Below are 17,947 nucleotides of genomic sequence, written 5' to 3'. Positions count from 1 at the left end.
GTCTGGTTTTCCTCAGCCCCTTTGACTCTGTGTTTGTGTCTCTCATAAGCAGTGAGATTATCATATCAAAGAGGATCCCAAGCTCCCTTGATGCTCACAGTGCTGCCTGGGGACCCTGCATAGCCCTGTGCAGAGATGTGGGTAGTTCATGCTTGCCCTCACTCACTAGACACAGCGATAAATTCTTTCATTAGCTACTTTCCATCCTCCAGGACAAAAGAGCATTTCCCCTTCGATATGAGACCTATGAAATGATAGGAAGAACTATGTTTCGGTATCACAGTCCCTGGTCACCTGGACAAGAGCTCAGCACAAAGAAAGGGAAGGGGATCTCTGCTGCAAAGGCTGAGCTCCTCTTTGGAGACAGCTCACTGTCCATGCACTGACCCTAAGGGGCATCTGAAAATGCTCGGAGTACCTCCGCTATAGCATCCAGTGCAGAAAAAGGGTCACTCTGACAAGCAGATGTCACAGCTCCGCTTCCCACAGTGCTTTGTGTTATACCTTTGTCTTGCAGACAAGCAGTATAAAAGATTGATTCAGGTTCCTAAATCTGAGTGATTCACTTTACTTTACAGGAGAAATTCAGCATTACCCTGCCTGGGCAGGGAGACAAAGCTTCCTACCTAGAAGCGGTTGCTGCTGGGCATTCAGTCCCCTTGGCAGGTCCACAGGGTTATAATCAGCTGTGAATAACTGTCCCATCCAATACAGCCTCTTTTCTGTATGCATAGAGTTGACATGCTTTCTTGTTTTCAGGCAAGTTGATGAAAAGCCGAATAAGCATGCACACCCATCTGCACGTCTGTGCAAGCTGGCGCTGCTGCAGACGTTGCAGGAGCGTAATAGCCCACAGTGAAACAAAACCCGTATTAGACAGGCAATCTGCAACTGCTTTTCCAGGCTGCTTCTCCCACTGAGACTTGCTTTTAAAATTACAAGCTATTGATTTCTTTCCTGCCTGCCCTCTCTTCTCAGCCCTCAGCAGGTAGCATGGCCCTTTGAAGGCCTGGTTACTCATGGTGATGGCCTCTGCATGTCTGTTTCCCAGCAGTGATTGCTGCTTTGCTCTGCTTTTTTCAGCTACACTTGTACCTCAGCATACTGGCTCATGTGCATCAGGTTTTTCTGACAAGCAGCAACAGGCAGGAAGGCAGATTGCTGCCATGCTGCTGCTGCTTCCATCGCATCCACGCTGCTTCCAGGTGCACTAGGCCCATTACTGCAAATGGAGTCTAAGTGGGAGCAGGTCGCATCGCAGGGCAGTGCAGGATGTTATTTTTAACATGTGGGGTTCATTGTGGTATTCCCCATTGGAACAGGACATGAAGTGAGAGAGAGCGGAAGCAGAAATGGTGTTACCCTCCCAGAGCCTTGGAGAAGCTAGCATTAATGCTCCCATTTTCTTTGGGGGGAAACTGAGACACAGAAAACGGAAGACAGTGATTTAAGGTCAAGCAGAAATGAGGCTGTTGCAGAACTGATTAAACAGCAGAGAAAAATAACTGGCTGGGTTTTTCCCTAGGAACATCTCCATTTCCCTGGTATTTTTTTAATGTTTTGAAAGGTCCGAGTGGGGACTCTGTGTACAGCCACGTAGCCCTTGGCTTGCTCTGTGACATGTGATGTTTAGATATACCTTTTTTTCCTTCAATTCCCCTGTTTGCATTGCTGTTATCTGTGTTTCTGGGCAGCTCTCAGGTCCCACAACGGGTGCTTTGCCGAAATGGGACATCCCTTGCTTTGGAAATGCTCAAACCAGCAGTTTCCTCCCTGCAGGGCAGCAATCACACTGTCCTGCTCCATGCCTCACAGTGGCAGAGAAGTACCAGCCTCGCTTGGCTTTGGGCAGGCAAGTTAGCTAGAACCGTTTGCATAAAATGTCACACACGGAGCTGCACAAAGCTTGGCAGCAATGCCTACCGCTGTCTGTCCCTTGCAGCCGTGTCTGTCTCTCCATCTGTTTGCCCTTTGCCTCTGCCTTGCTCATGCCCAGGAGGGCAGGGGGAAGCGCTCTGTCTTAGCCCTGTAGCTTCATTCAGGCAGCTGATGGGAGGTGACAGACTGAAATTAAAAGAGAGAAGAAAGAGGAAAATGGCATTTGTGGCCTGGAGTTAATCAAGCAGCAGTAGCCAGGCTCTGAAGTGTGGCCAGGCTGGGGTTCTCACTGGACGCCGCTTTGCCCAGGTCCTGGCTCTGGTTTTCTCTCCCTTCTGCCTTCACACCTTCCCTCTCTCTGTCTCTTAGCATTTCCTCTCACCCTATAGGCACCTAGCACCCAGAGCACCTTAAAGGCACCTCTGCACTACAGCTAAGGGTCTCCAAATCTTTACAGATCTGGCTCTGTGGAGAGGCTTTGGAGGCAGGGAATAGCCTTTTCTTCCTTCAAAGTATTTCTTAACAAAGCATTTCTTGGCTTTTTGACCAAAACAAAAGAAAATATCATTACTGGTTAAATTTCTCTGGTTTTGGCTGGAACACAGAAGTGTTTCCCCTTAACCAATAAAGTAAATGTAAGACAGCCCCTCCTTGGTGCTAGCCTTGCTTGTGACTTGCAGCTGTGAGGTAGCACTCAACTATGGCTGCTGCTGGCGTGGAGCATGGTACTCGTCTGGTAAGCAACATTGCACCTGGAAGTACAGAGAAGGGTTTTGCCCAAGCTACTTGGGCAAATTTCTGATCTCACAAAATGAGCCTGGAGATTGTTAATGATTTTTGCTGCTCCAGTTTAATTATTTTTCATTGTGTGTGTCATTAGCGCTATTTTACTGAAACGATTGAAGTGTCTGAACTCAATAGAATAAATGACAACTCACCATTAATGTGTAGATCTGAAGAATTAATACTGCCATTAACTAGGCAGAGGAATCCACCATTGTATCAGGCAGATTCTCACTAGTAAAGATCCCCCAGGCTGGAAGTTTTAAGATGGAGAGTCAGGTCAGCCTCTCACAGACGGGAAATGGATGTCAAAAGAGTCTCTGGACTTCCACTGAGACCTGGGGATGCATATCAGAAGTGTTCCAGAGCAAAATAAAATCTCCAGGCAACCTCCTTGTGCAGCACAGTGAGCTTAGCAAACACCAGGCTCTGTATGGAGCATGTCCAGCGTGCGGGCACTGCGATTCATCTGTCTTGGGGAGAGATGAAGGTAGCTAAGCTGAAATTCACTGTGGGGTTGATGTGAGGGCTGTTGGCAGCACACGCGCTGAAGGCAGATGCACCTAAACTGGTTCCTGTCTTGCAGTGATACATCTCTGTCCAGCTGCCACGCTGCAAGCATGACCAGTGGCGATGAACCTGCAGTCTCCTTTGCAAAGGGCCTGACCCCTGTTATCCCTGTGGGAAGGAGGAGATGCCATCTGCCTCCATAAGCTCAGCAGTCACTCCATGAGCAGCACCCTGGGTTTTCCCAGAGCAGGGATGTGCATGAAGATAGGGCTTGGCACTGCACAGCCACTGCTGCCTTGGGAGCAGCGCTGCCCCTGGGCCACTGCTGCTTCTCTGTGGGAGACTCTGAGTGAGAGGTTTTTGCCCATATTTTCAAAAGTGACCCCCAAAGTGAGGCAGTTTGGGGCTGCAGGACCTGCAGCTCACAGAGGCTGCACTGGGATTCAGCATGCTGAACACCTTAAAGTCAGGCTCAGGGAGACCACTTTTTCAAAGGCATCTAGATGCCTAAAGGAGCTGGCAAAGCCCTGGTGGTGTTTTGAAGCCTTCCTAGGTATCTGCGTCCGTCTGAACCAATGGCATTTTCATGGTCTAGGCACCTCTCAGGTGCCTTTCTGCAGCCAGAGGAAAATCTCGCTGTGGGAGTTTCAGCTCAGGAACCCAGGTGTGGAGGCATCTACATTCTCAGGCCTTACATAAACCTGGAGCTCTTGGTGTTCCACGCTCCTCTGTAAAACAGGGAGAATAACTCCTGCCTTCATTTGGAGCTGAGATCCATGTCGGTGAGAGCACAGAAGTACTTGGAAACCTTTGCAGGAAGGCCATAGAGAAGCATGGGAAAGTCTACTTTTCATGTGATGCTTAGGCTAGTCTGAGTGGGTCAGCTGTGACTAAAATGAATATTGTCTTAACTGGAACTCTTTCACAGCTGCTTAGTGCTAAAGGGTCTTATGACGAATGCATGATGTTATACTCACAAAGCAAAAGGAAAGCCTGAACCTATGCTATCACACACAGCAATATACTTGAAGTTAACTCTATTCCTGGTGGCCTTCAGCTCTGAGAGAAGGAAGCGAGAGAGCCCAAAGGAGACTTCAGTGGTGCTGAATGCTCAGACTAACTCTCAATTTCATAGGGAGGCATTAGGATGGCTCCATGACTGAGAGTAAGAATCTTTGGCCTTGCTTTGGTGTCAAGACACCCTGACCTGGGCATCGTTCCCATTCTGCAGCTGGAGAAACCAAGGATAGAGGGCTACAAGCATGGACAGAGCCCACGTCCATCTGTGCAGCCCCTCTTTAAGACCCCCTACACTGTCCTGGCCCCTCCTGTCCTTTGGCCCCCTCCCTTCCCCATCTGCGTTAGCAGCCTGATCTGCCTCTTCCCCATCCTGTGCTGCAGTGGGAACTCAGTGACCACAGTCTCACCACGGGGCTAGCAGAGCTCAGCACACCAGCAACAGTGACGCTCCTGCTCTTCGCAGCAGCTGTTGTAAGAGGAAGAAACAGAAAACGGGCCTTTAGCCCACTATTCTGACAAGTATAAAATAAATAAAAAAAAAACCCAGCAACCCTCTGTTATCCTGTGCATGACAACATTAGAATCACTCTATTTTGGCCTCCCGGTTCGCAGCCACTGTGCTGAGACAGCTTCTCTCTTTGGCTTTAAAAGCAAAGGGTACAAACGTAGACCTTGAAAGCACTTGCAGAGCTTGGCTGAGGGGGGGTGAGCTCCCCACAGCTCCCCCATGCACTCTCTGGGGGCTTCGCGTGCCCGGCTGGTGCTCCGGCGAGCGAGGTCACTCTGCCTTCCTGCTTGAGCTGGGGGGGAGCAGGGAGACCTCGGCTGCTCACCCACCGTGGGGACCCAGGGAACGCCTCAGGAGCACCCATGCAGCAGCCATGGGCACCCATGCATCCCTCCTGAAAAGGGAGGAACCTTCCAAACCGTATCTCGTGTTTGCCTTGTCACCCAGGGAGATGACAGGTGGCTGCAGTACAGGTGGGTGGTTGCTCTGGCAGCTTACAAGGGCAGTCGCAGCCTCACTGTGCTCGTGGCTCCTGCTGATGCTCTGCATCCTGGACGTCAGCACAAAGCTCAGCTTGCACCCCAAACCAAAATGTTACTCCCGCTCACCACAGTAGAGGCAGACTTGACAGTCTGATATGAGCTCAGAGACCCAAGGATGGTATCTCTGGGAAAGGAGCCGCCTTTATCAATTAGGAGAACAAAATTATTTGTTTATAAAGCTGAAATGATGTGTTCTCAGTATTCAGGGTTATGTTTCACTCCATCACCACATCTGCACCCTCCAGGGGTGCCCAGCCACTCTGAGCATTTGCATCCCAAGCGGCAAGGACTGGCAATGCCCCACTGAACGCCACAGCTCCCAACACGTTCTCTTGCCTCTCGCCTGGACTGCGTCACGTTGCAAGTTGGTGGTGCCCGGGGCAGGGCCCACGCTGGGCCTTTCTCTTTGCTCTGTGAAAGCCTGGCACACTTTGAAGAACTGCATAAATATCAAGCTGCTGGCAGTGCTCCCAGGTAAAATGGGGACGCGGATGTCGGGGCCCGGAGACGCTGGTGATGGAAGGCCATTCTTTGTGCAAGAAAAGCTTCCAGAGCAGCTTCCTTTCAGGCCCTCCTTCAGCTCTTTTTTTTCAGAGGGTGCCGCAGAGAGCTGTCCAGGCTTTTGGAAATTAGCTTGGCTGAAAGCTAAATTGAGGCCAGGCTGAGCAAGGCTGCTGGAAGTGCCTTGGCAGTTCTCTTATCTGGCTAGTGCTAATCCTTCCAGATTGAGAGAGGAGAAACATGAAGCAAATCTCACATCTAAATGACCAGGATTTGCTTATCATCTGTTCTTCTTTCCAAGAATCCCACTGATTTTTTTTCCCCTCACCTGTCAGGAAAGATAACGCTGATGCAGTGCCAGAACGGGCTGAGCAATGCTCACCTGGGCCGCCTGCTTTGCTGCAGGGGGAGTGTGGCTAATGCTGAGAGTCAGACATGGTGTTTCAGGAGAGCTCTGTCAGAAAGAAAGAAAGAACAAAGCCGCAGCCACTACAGTTGTTTGTCGCAGCGATTTCACACCAGGTGCTTTGTACCTGCCAGTCAAAATGTATTCCTCTTTTTGTTCTCCCTGCTGCCTCCCTCCACATGCACTGGGCCTGAGAGCCATGCCATGGGAGCAGAAACTGCCCCTTTACTCCTGCAAAGTGGCTCTGGTGGCCCTGGTGCAGCCAGTGGGCAGGTCATGCCACTCCAGGCTAGGACTGTCCACAGAGACGAAGTGCAGTTTGTCTTCCTCGGGCTGCCGTGCTGTGGGAGGCAAGGGCAAGGAGCTGCTGCTGAGTTCACCAGAGTTGATGTTGAATGGGACGGGGAACCTAGTCTGCACCCTTTTCTCCCTCCAATGAAATACAAAAAAATACGCAACAGTTTTGACATTCCCGTTATGTTCAAAATTAATAAGAGAGCCTGAAGAGCTCTTAATTTGGAGGTTGTTATCCTGTTCCTCAGACACATCTAGGGAGCAGAGGTAGCATGCAGCTCTGGTTGCAGCAGGGCTCTGCCAAGCTCCTCGGCTCCATGTGCTTCCTGGCCATCCTGTTCCTACACCCACAGTCACACAGGTCTCATCACTCAGAGCATGTGGGCATCCCCCCCCCCCCCCTCACCCCCATCCCAGGCTGCTTCTGGGCAGAACAGTGGGAGTGACACATAACAGCAGCTGCAGTCTGGCCTGCGCGCAGCCCTCACCTTTCTTGCCATCATGCCAGTTCCTCCAGAACAACGCTCACTGGCTCTCACTGGCTTGCATGGAAGGGCCTGGTGCTGCATGTCCCTGCAGCAAAAAGTGCTCACAGGAGCCTTGCAGCACCCAGCCAGCATCTGGCTGGGGAGCAGAGCAGTTGCAGAAGAGCCTCTTGGGCACTGGACCATGTGTTTTGCATCCTTCCACTTGACGGCTAGAGAGATGATGAAGGATGAGTGTGGAGCATGGAGCAAACAGTGGTGTCCTGGCCTGCACCCCTGCACTAATTCCACACCTCTCTGCAGACAATGAAGGTTGAGGCATGCCATCACCCCTCATTTTTCTTGAGGCAGTTGTTCCTCATGAAGTGCCAGTGAGTCTGCGTTGCGCTAGCAGCTATCTGCTCATTAATGCATCTGTGGTGAAAATTGCCTGCCAGACGCCTAGGCAGGGGGTACACAAATATACTGGAGAGCAGCCTGGGGAAATGAAAATGGAGAGTTGTTTTAACCCTGCTGCCTTTCAAAGAAGGCCTCCTTCAAATGGGAAAGCTGCTCTTCCCTGCCAACATCCCTCACTTTGTTTGATTTGCAGACAAAACTCCCCTTCTCCTGAGGCACCTGAGGTGATGCTGGCATCAAGAGGAGCAAAGCAAAGAGCAAAGCACTGCACAGTCTGCAGTGCTGCGCACTGGCCTCAAGGTGCTCTGCCTTGCAGGAAGTTCACGGGACTGCTGTGTGGGTTTTGCTGAGAGGAGGAGCACTAATAAAGTTCCCCAATATCCAAGCACAAGTTCAGTTTCCTAAGAAACTGGGTTTGGAGAGCCCAATAACTTGCTGCTAGCACTGGCCATCCTCAGATGCTCCAGAGAAAGTTGTAGCACCCCAAATTACCTGATGGGGAAAATTTGCTTCCAGCCTCAGGTTGCCTCTTGAGCTGTAAGCAACATAAGATTCAGTTACTAGTGGACAAGCTTTACCTCACAAAAACACAACTGCAAATGTCAAACCCATTGCCAATGAAACAGACGGAATAAGAATAGCACTTAGCTTTAAGAGCAATAAGTACTTTCAAACCCTTTAATGAACACCACCTCATTAATCCAGCCTTCTTGAAGAGCAGTACTTTCACTACGGTTATATGCACTGCCCTCAACATTGCAAAATTTACCCTATTTCACTGCACAAAGAACATCCTAATTTTCCAGTGTTTTTCCATTTTTTTTCAACCAAAAAAAAGGCAAAATGACTTTGATCCTTCCTTCTTCTTAGTCATTCAGCTTGCAAGCAGAGGGCAGGCAGCATTAGCAGCATACAGCACTGAGTACATTTGTCAAAACAGAAACAATGCAAAACCTGCACTTTTCAGAGCAGAAACTTATCTCTTTTGCAGAACTTTATCACTCTGTGCTATGCTTTCCCCAAACTATGAGCAGCCATAGGCTACTTCTATAGGGTAATTTCTCTCTGTTTGGGACCACTGTCCTCACATAGGTATAGTATAGTACGAATGGCCCCTTGGAGCCATTTTCTGAGCTGGTATAAGGAGATAAGTGTCCCTGTACAAGGATTACCATTCTCAGGGCACCCAGATTGTCCAGACCTCTTCCAAAGTGTTTCCTTTGACATGGGATAAGATACCCACTTCCTCCTGAGTGCAAGAGCCCCAAAGAATGCAATTACCATCAATTTTAGGCTGTCCTGTGTTGATTTTGATATTGGAGCTGTTTCTGCACACAACACATGCTCCTCTTCCCTCTCAAAACCTGCATTTTGACTGGCTGAGTGATTTACAATCATCTTTAATGAAGGTAATTAGCAAGGAAATTGTGATCTGTTATTTAGATTGATGAGATCCTGTCAAAAGGAGTTAGTTTTCAAATTTGACCTGCTTTACTACTTTGACAAGCTGTCCTATCTTGGAGTACTTCTATGCAGGGCTCTTGAAGGCACAGGGCCAAATCTTCATGGCCTTGCTCAGGAGAGGTGGTTTACTGCAGCTTTACCTGTCAAAACCAGGGCTGAGTGAAATGGCTTTGGTTGTGTAAACAGATGAAATTCTAGGCAAACGAGAAGTGGGAATAACATTTCCTGTTGATGATATTTGTTTTTTTTCTCCAAGGTTGTGTTGTTGGAATAGAGATTGCATGACAACTTCATCTTGAGGTTTTTTTTCTTAGTAAAAGCTATTCTAGCACTTGTAGTCTTGAACTTTTGAAGTGATTGAAAATTGCAAGCTCAGAAATGAGAAGAGGAATAAAAAGTCCCCAGACTGCTCAGTTCAAGATAACACATGGTTTTTGAGAGCCTGGACCCTCACTTGGGGATCCTTGGAAGCTGGAAGTACCACAAGCAGGCTTCTCTGGCTGTAAAAGTGGATGGTTTTCATGGAAATCAGGCTGAAGGTTCAGTGCAAGCTCAGACTAACAGGTTCTCACCCTTTTCCAGGGCCCTGGGAAGATTGCAGTTCTCTTCAGCTTTTGGCCAGACCTGCTGGGTGATACCCACTGAGTGCCAGAGGCTGGCCACAGGCCTCTCAACTGCCTGGAGGCCTTTGCTTGGGATGTTCCTGGGGTGTGACACGGCTTGACTGTGCTTCAGAAACATTTCCTGAGGCCACAGCACCAAAATCCACAGGTTCCTGTAAGAGCTACAGCACTAACAGAGCAATCTGGGCTTGGTGGGCTGTGTCTCATGTGGGACTGGGAAGACTGCTGGTCCCAGTGGCATTGTGAACCTTTCCATGCCATGGGGAGCCCAGAAAGCCAACCATATTAGTCATATTGTCCAAGCATGACCATGTGGATGCAAAGAAGCCGTACCTCTCCTGGCAGTGCTGTGAAACTTGAGCTGAAACCCTGCCATGTGCATGTTGTGGGCCATGTAGGCTCAAAGTTATGGGGCATTTGTTTGGAGAGACGAGGCTGTAGGAGCAAAAAACCAAACTCTGTAAGGATGTTAACCATGTATGTGTGTTCTGGTTCCTTGTCCTCTGGTATCAGAGCTCAATATTCGTCTTAATTCTGTCTCAAAACCTTTGTGTCTGGTGGCACTGGAGCCTCCTTGCCCTTCAGCTGGGTCGTCGTCACGCCACTTGCATGAGACTGGGAGCAGCTGTGCTGCACACTGGTCAGAGCCTCTCCTCACCCTGGTCACCCAAAGGGGCAGTGAGAGCATGGGAGCTCCCTGCTTCCTCAGCTGGGAGAAACTACAGTGTGACAGCCCTGGTCCTCGTGTGTCTTCAGAGACGCATGGGCCTGCCTGCACAGGAGGGACCCAAGCAGGATACAGGGCTCTGCAGAGAAGCATCATCCTAAATCCTGCCAAAGAGGTGGGAGGGGAGAGGCAACCTGTGTGTAAAACAGACCACCATGTTGTTGTCGTGCCGCTGACATATGCTACCATTTTGCTCAGAGGTGGTGGGTAAGCAGATCCTGTTTATACCTAATGATTATAACTTCTATATTAGGAGAAATGAGATCAAAACAGGCCAAAGTCCCCTGTTTTTCTCATTAGTGTTCCCGTCAATGACTGCAGTTAACCCCCTTTACCCTCACTTAAGATGGATACGGCTTTTTGGATGTTCTTTTATAGCTCCTAATTACATATATATTTCCTGTTCTCCCAGCCTGGAGGTCTGGCACGTCTGAGCAGCCTTGATTCTGTGCCATTTTTCTTCACTTCTATCCACGCTGTCTTTGCTATGTCAGCCGAAGAATCAGTCAGCCTACCTCCCTGCGGAGGGCTAGCGTTGCTCCTTGGTCCTCTCACTGATGTGCAAAGCAGGTCCCCAGGGCTGATCTGTGCTTTAGTCTAGTCCCTAAACTTCAGTAGAGATGGAGGCATCTGAGCTGCTTTCCCTTTCTGCTAACACTTGCCCCCCTTTCTCAGCTGACTTGTCTTTCTGAGGGCAAAGCCCATCCCTTCTGCCCAGCTGCACTCCTGATTAAGTTAATCACTTCTGCTGATTTAATTTAACTTGAGTTGCTTGTATGACATTGCTGAGCAAGGCTCCTTCCACACCCCTTGAACCTTAAGGGAGGGGTGGGGCCTAGGGGTGTGTTCTACCCAAATTAAGGGGTCCTGGAGTGGGAGGATGGTGCTGTGTTTTGTGCATTTCCTGTGCTTTGCACTGTGGGCTCAGGCTGGCTGTATTCCTTTCTGTGGCCCTGCACCTCCTGAAGGGACACATGGGTTTTCCTGCAAGAAAGCATTCACAGAATAGCTCAGCTGACTGCAGCTAAAACCATGACCTGGGCCATCAGAAGCACTGCTGCTGCCAGCACTTGCACGGAGAAGGCAATCCAAGCAACATGTCACAGGGAAGCTCATCTGTGGCAAGAAGAGTAGCCCTGCCAGGAAGACACAATCTTCTGTGTGTGTTCCCAATATAGCTAAGCTGTGGGCCTGTGCCAGTGGCAGGACACCATGTGTGTACCTCTCTAAAGGAGGCTGAGGTTGGGATCTTGCATATTGCAACTACATATCAGCGAGCTGGAGGAAGGGTAGCTGTAGCTGAAAACAATACCGAAAAGAGATACAATCTTTTCTAATGTTGCAGAGGATCTGATAGGCCTTTCTTGAAGCATCTGATGTTACGAAATCAATGACTTTATTCAACACAGAACCACACAGTCCCAGAAGAAAGGAGGGTGGAAGGGACCTCTGGAGGCCTCTCTTCCAAACCCCTGCTCAAAGCAGGGTCAACTAGAGCAGGTAGCTCAGGACCATATCTAGGTGGGTTTTGAGTAGTGCCAAGGATGGAGACTCCACAATCTCTGGGCAGCCAATTCCAGTGTTCAGCTACCCTCACAGTAAAAAAAGTGTGTTCAGGCAGAATTTCCTGTGTTTCAGTTTGTGCCTGTTGTCTCTTGTACTGTCCCCAGGCACCATTGAGAAGAGCCTGGCTCCATCCTCTGTACTCCCTGCCATCAGGTATTTATACACATTGATGAGATTCCCCCTGAGCCTTCTCTTCCCCAGGCTAAACTATCCCAGCTCGCTTAGCCTCTTCTGGTATGAGAGATGCCCCGGTCCCTCTATCATCTCTGTGGCCTTTTGCTGGACTCACTCCAAGAGGTCCACGTCTGTCTTGTGCTGGGGAGCACAGAAATGGACACAGTACTCCAGACGTGGCCTCCCCAGGGCGGAGCAGAGGTGAAGAATCATCTCCCTTGACCTGCTGGCAATGCTCTTCCTGACGCATGCCAGGATGTGCTTGGCCTTCTTTGCCACAGGACACGTTGCTGGCTCATATATAACTTGTTCACGAGGCCCCCCAGGTCCTTTTCTGCCAAGCTGCTTTGAAGATAGTTGGCCCCCAGCATGTACTGATGCATGGGTCATTCCTCCCCAGGTGCAGGACTCGGGATTTGCATTTACTGAACTTCATGAGGTTCCTCTCTGCCCATTTCTCCAGCCTGTCCTGTCCCTCTGAATGGCACCACAACCAACTGGTGCATCGGCCACTCCTCCCAGTTTTCTTTTGTCTGCAAACTTGCTGTAGGTGCACTCTGCCCCAACATCCAGGTCATTAATGGAGATGTTAAGCAGTATTGGCCCCCATATCAACCCCTGGGGGACACCACTAGTGACAGGCCTCCAGCTGGACTTTGTGCCACTGATCACAACCCTTTGAGCCCAGCAGTTCAGACAGTTTTCAGTCCACCTCACTGTCCGTTTATATAGTCCATATTTCATCAGTTTGTCTGTCAGGATGTTATAGGAGACAGTGTTGAAAGCCTTGTTAAAGTCAAGATAAATAATATCCATTGCTGTCTCCTCACTGACCAAGCTAGTCACTTTGTCACAAAAGGCTATCAGATTGGTCAGGTGTGATTTCCCCTTCATAAATCAATGCTGACTACTCCCAGTCACCTTCTTGTCCTTCACATGTCTGGAAATGGCTTCCAGGAGGGTTTGCTCCATCATATCCCCAAGGTTCAAGATGGAGCTGACTGGCCTGTACTTTCCTGGATCCTCCTTCTTGCCCTTCTTGAAAATAGGGGTGACATTTGCTCTTTTCCAGTTCCCAGGAACCTCTCTCGATTGCCATGACCTTTCAAACATTATTGAGAGTGGCCCCACAATGACATCAGCCAGCTCCCTCAAAACTTGTGGGTGCGTTCTGCCAGGGCCCAAGGACTTGTTTATGTCCAGTTTGTTTAAATGTTCCCTTACCTGATCCTCTTCCACCAACAGTAAGTTTTCATTGCACCAGACTTTCCCATTGATCTTAGGGCCTTGGGATTCCTGAGGGGAAATCTTACCAGTAGAGGCCGAGGCAAAGGAGGCATTGAATACCTTGGCCTTTTCCAGGTCCTTTGTCACCAGGTCCCCTACCCCATTCAGCAGCAGATTCACGTTTTCCCTAGTTTTCCTTTTGCTGCTGATGTACTAGTAGAAGCCTTTCTTGTTGCCCTTCACCTCCCTTGCCAGGTTCAACCCTAGATGGGCTTTTACTTTCCTAACCCCATCCCTGAGCACCCAGACAGTGTGTCTATTCCTTCTCAGTCACCTGTTCCTGCTTCTCCCTCTTGTATGCTTCCTTACGTGTTTGAGCCTAATCAGGAGCTCCTTGTTTACCTATGCAGGCCTCCTGCTATCTTTGCTTGATTTCATACTCAATGGGATGGACCATTCTTGAGCTTGGAGGAGGTGATCCTTGAAAATCAACCAGCTTTCCTGGATTATTTTTCTCTCCAGGATGGTCTCCCATAGGATTCCTCCATGGAGATCCCTGAACAGGCCAAAGTCTGATCTCTTGAAGTCCAGGGCTGTGATCCTGCTTTTTGCATTGCTCCCTCCCTCCACTCAGGATCCTGATCTTCACCAGCTCATGGTCACTGCAGCCAAGGCTGCCCCTGACTAGTTCTTCCTTGTTTGTAAGCATGAGGTCCAGCAGAGCACCTCTCCTCCTCACCTGCTCAATCACCTGTGTTAGGATGTTGTCATCAATGCACTCCTGGATTGCTTGTACTCTGCTGGGTTGTCTCTCCAGCAGGACAGGTAGTTAAAGTGCCCCACGAGGACCAGGGCCCTGTGAATATGAAGCTTCTTCCAATTCTCTAAAGAAGGCCTCATCTTCTTCTTCTTCTTCCTGACCAGGTCTATAATAGACATTCACAACAACGCCACCCGTGTTTGTCTGCCCACTAATCCTGACCCATTAGCTTTCAGCTGGTTCACTGTCCATCCCCAAGCAGAGCGCCATGCATTTCAGCTGCTCTCTGACATAAAGGGCAACTCCTCCTCCTCACCTTTTTCTAGGTGATAGGACTCCAGGGGAGTCCTGTCCCATCCATGGGACAGGAATTTATGGAAAAGAAAGCTCATGAGTGTCGTTAAAGACGTGGCAAAGTGCCACAGGGGAAAAATGGACACAGCTAACCTTCGGCCTGGCACTTCTCAACTTCAGCACTAGGCCTTGCAGCCTTACCAACAGTGTCCATTTGGGCATGCAATTGAATTACACATTGCAAAGGAATCAACTCTGACAGTTGGCATCTGGCTCTCAGTTTCTCTCCCATCTCCCTCTGTTTTCTCTTTTCTCTCTTTCTCTGACTCTCATGCATCTTTTATGTTTATCTCTTCCTGTGTTTTCTGATAGTTTTGATAGCTGTCCAGATATGGCAATATTCCAAATGTCACATCTGCTTGTGTAATGCTTGTATTTTCCTCCAGAGTTTGCCTTCTCTAAGTAGGATGTAGCTTTATGCAGAGGGTGCTGTGCTGCTCTGCTTTCAGTGTCACAAGTGGGGGATGTGACAATTGCCCAGGCTGGCCTTCCCTAGGCAGATACAGTACCTGCCTCTAAGTAACTGTCCTGGGAAGAGAAAGGGCCATATGTTTTACCCCTTCAGGAAGCGGCCAGTGAACTTGCAATGTTTATGCAGCTCAGACAAGGTGTTTTCCATTGGTATTTTAAAAGGAGGGCAGAGTCATGTCTCCTGTTTTGTTTCACTGATGGAGAAACTAAGGCACAGACTGGGGAAATGATTTGGCTGAGCCATCCAGCAGGCCAATGGCTTTTAGCTCCCATGCAGGTCTGGTCACATTCTAATTTATGCGGTCTGTAGATGCTAAAGCATTAATATTCTTGGCTTCAGTATGGTAATCTTTGAACAGTCTGACTTCTCAATGAAGTGGCTGGGGATCTAAGAACAAATGTAGCATGGGGACAATTACTTCGAGTGGAGAACATTCCTCTCTCATGAATCCAGAGAGAACTGGTGCAGGGACCTGCACATCCTGCTCTGCTCTGCTCTCCCAAGGGTTCTGCTTAGTATCAGTTTTCCATTGCCAGATTGCCTGCTTTGCTATTTTTCTCATGCCATCTGCACTGCTTTTCCTTCCCTCCTAATTGTGACACACATTTCGTGAATGATGGCTGGGCAGGCTGAGGAGCAGGCTCCTGGATTTTCAGAAAAGCAGTGAGAGACAGTCAGGCACGTGCACATGGGGGCCCCTGGCTTCTTGGCACATACATTTCTCTTCAGTGTAGGCAGAAATGCAGTCCTATGGGCACAGTGGGTTTGCATGCATCTTGGCAGCAATGGAAGGGGAGAGAAAATCATGCTGAGGTACCCAGGGTTGCACAGTGGAGTTTAGAAAGGAGCCCAGACTGGTGTCCATATTTCACTTGAGACTCATCCTGTCTGTGTGTTGTAAGAAGGCAGGTTCTGGGAAATGCATAGTTAATTATTTGCCAAGGACCCTGCAGCCCCATGGGCATCTATACATTTACCAGTCACAAGGGAGCAAGCAGAATGATGCCCAGCCCCATTGCACTGGGCAGCTGTATGTAATGGTACCTCTCACTTGGGACTTTGGGAAGGGTTAGAAGGTAGCAGCCAAGCTGCTAAAATTATAGACCCAGTGCAATAGCTATTTAAATGTCACAGACTAACTCACACCCTTGAAATGCTCTGCAAAGCAGCATGCATATGCGTTACATGAGGCACAGCCACTTAATTTAGATGCTAGGACTAGTGCTTAGGAGCCAGGATCTGTCTCTGGCTGTGCTGCCAGTGTGTGAAGTGACCCTGGGCTTTCTATCCTGGATCCTTCTGCTGGATCACAGTCATGATCTGCCAGGAATGGAGATCATGCACTGCTCATCCCTGTAGGCTCTACTGTGCCACACATGAGAAGTAACAACTACAGACTGCTACATCCTGCCAGTTGTTTGAAGCTCTCCTGCTCCTGGTGTGAGGGGAAGATAGAGTGAGTTGGGTGGTTAGTGGAGTCATAGTGTCCTTCTACCCCTGCCATTAGCTAAGGACAGTGGGTCCTCCATGGCATGGGAAGACTCTTGCATTGTGCTGACAGCTTAGGATGAGGAAATCAGCTCTGGAGATAAAACCAGGGTCTACTACTGCCAAGCCAAGACCCAGCTCTGAGGTCTGAAGGGGAAAACTGGAACCAGACTCAAGGCAGGGAGAGACAGCACCATGTTGAGGCTGGTCTGGGCTCCTAGGGGCTGTCCCTGATGGCAGATGTCACCAGTCCTCAAACTGAGGAGCTGCAGTAACCTAGTCTTCTATCCCTGTTAATAAGTAGCCTTCAGGGACAAGGGCATGTTCAGAATGATTCATCTACCCAATGGTCTGCTGCTACAGCACACAAAGGACTTCAGCTTTGGGTCTTTTAATGGTGTGCCATCCAGCATTCAGACTCAACAGCCTGCAAGCTGGGGCTCCTGGGTTCTCCTGACTTGCTGCATGGCCATTGGCACGCCTGTTTCAGTTTGCCTGCTAGCAATAGCTCCCCAGCTCACAGGAGATGGCTACAGCTTAAGGAGTGTGAATTAAGGGCTGTGCAGTACATAGATGGCAGCCACAGTGTGCATGTGAAGCTGATGACCCAGACTGGACACGTACTGAACCACTGTTGAACCTGCCCTGAGTAGGATGGATGCAGGGTGTGAGGCAAGCACTCGCAGTGTAGAGGTCCCACCATGCTGTTCAGGGGCTGTGGCACACCAGCCAAGTCTTTGTCTGGGTCCTGTTCAGTCCTTCTTCCCCCTGCCTATCCTCCCAGTGTTGACAGACCCGGCAACAAAGCAGCATGTTGGCACAGCTCTGGAGTTTGTACAAGGGCCATGTTTGTCCTTAGCTCCACTAAGATATCCCACTGGCTTATTTGCTATCTCCCTCCTGTCTCAGCCTAATGCTGAGGGTGGAAGGTCCATCCCAGACAGAGCAGAGACAGATTCATCCTCTATGGAAAAACAACTGTATTTCCCAGGTGTCATGAAAGTCAGAAAGGGAATGTTGGACAAGCTGCGTTGGGTGTTCCTCATCTGTCATCATCCTGATATTTTTCTTGCTCATTTTTACTGCTCAGTATCTCATAAACAAATTCTCAAGCATGTCAGAGCAATCACACCTTGCAGAACTTGCCTTGCTCCTCAGATCCAGCAGGTATTTAGACCTGCTTGTGTTGGACTTCACAAAGTGCCCCTGCACATTTCTACCCTTGCATATCATGAACTATAGGCACCAGGAAAGATTTAATTTCCTAAAAGCAGACTCCACTGGTGCTGGCTGCAGGGAGTGCTGTAAGAAGGGAAGGTGACAAGGAGGAGGTGGATGAGAACAGGAGGTACAATGGACACAAGTTCCTGGGTATGGGCCTGGAAAAGGACCTCAGGGAGGGGATGGGACATGTGAAATGAGAAGCAGGTACCCTCAGGACACAGGCACAACTTTTTTTCCTCCGGCCTCAGATATCAGCTTGTGCCAAAACTGGTGACAGGAAAACCAGGAAACCAGGGAAGAAGCAGGAAACTGGGGCAGGGACAAGAAAATAGGGAATGTGGAGAGAGACACTGGAGGATGGTAAAGAAGGAAAGTAAAATAGGAACTGAGCATGGAGGTGACCAAGCGCTCTTCTCAGCCTGACTTTCATGGATTGTAATGTCTAGAGTTTCTCTAAACCTAGAAAGTTCCCAATATAAGGTATTTTTAACTTATCATTAAGATTGCTAAATACAACTCAAACCCAGAGACATTGTCACATG

Source organism: Dromaius novaehollandiae, chromosome 16, assembly GCF_036370855.1.
Source record: "Dromaius novaehollandiae isolate bDroNov1 chromosome 16, bDroNov1.hap1, whole genome shotgun sequence".
Lineage (NCBI taxonomy): Eukaryota > Metazoa > Chordata > Aves > Casuariiformes > Dromaiidae > Dromaius > Dromaius novaehollandiae.
This window is presented reverse-complemented; position numbering follows the sequence as displayed.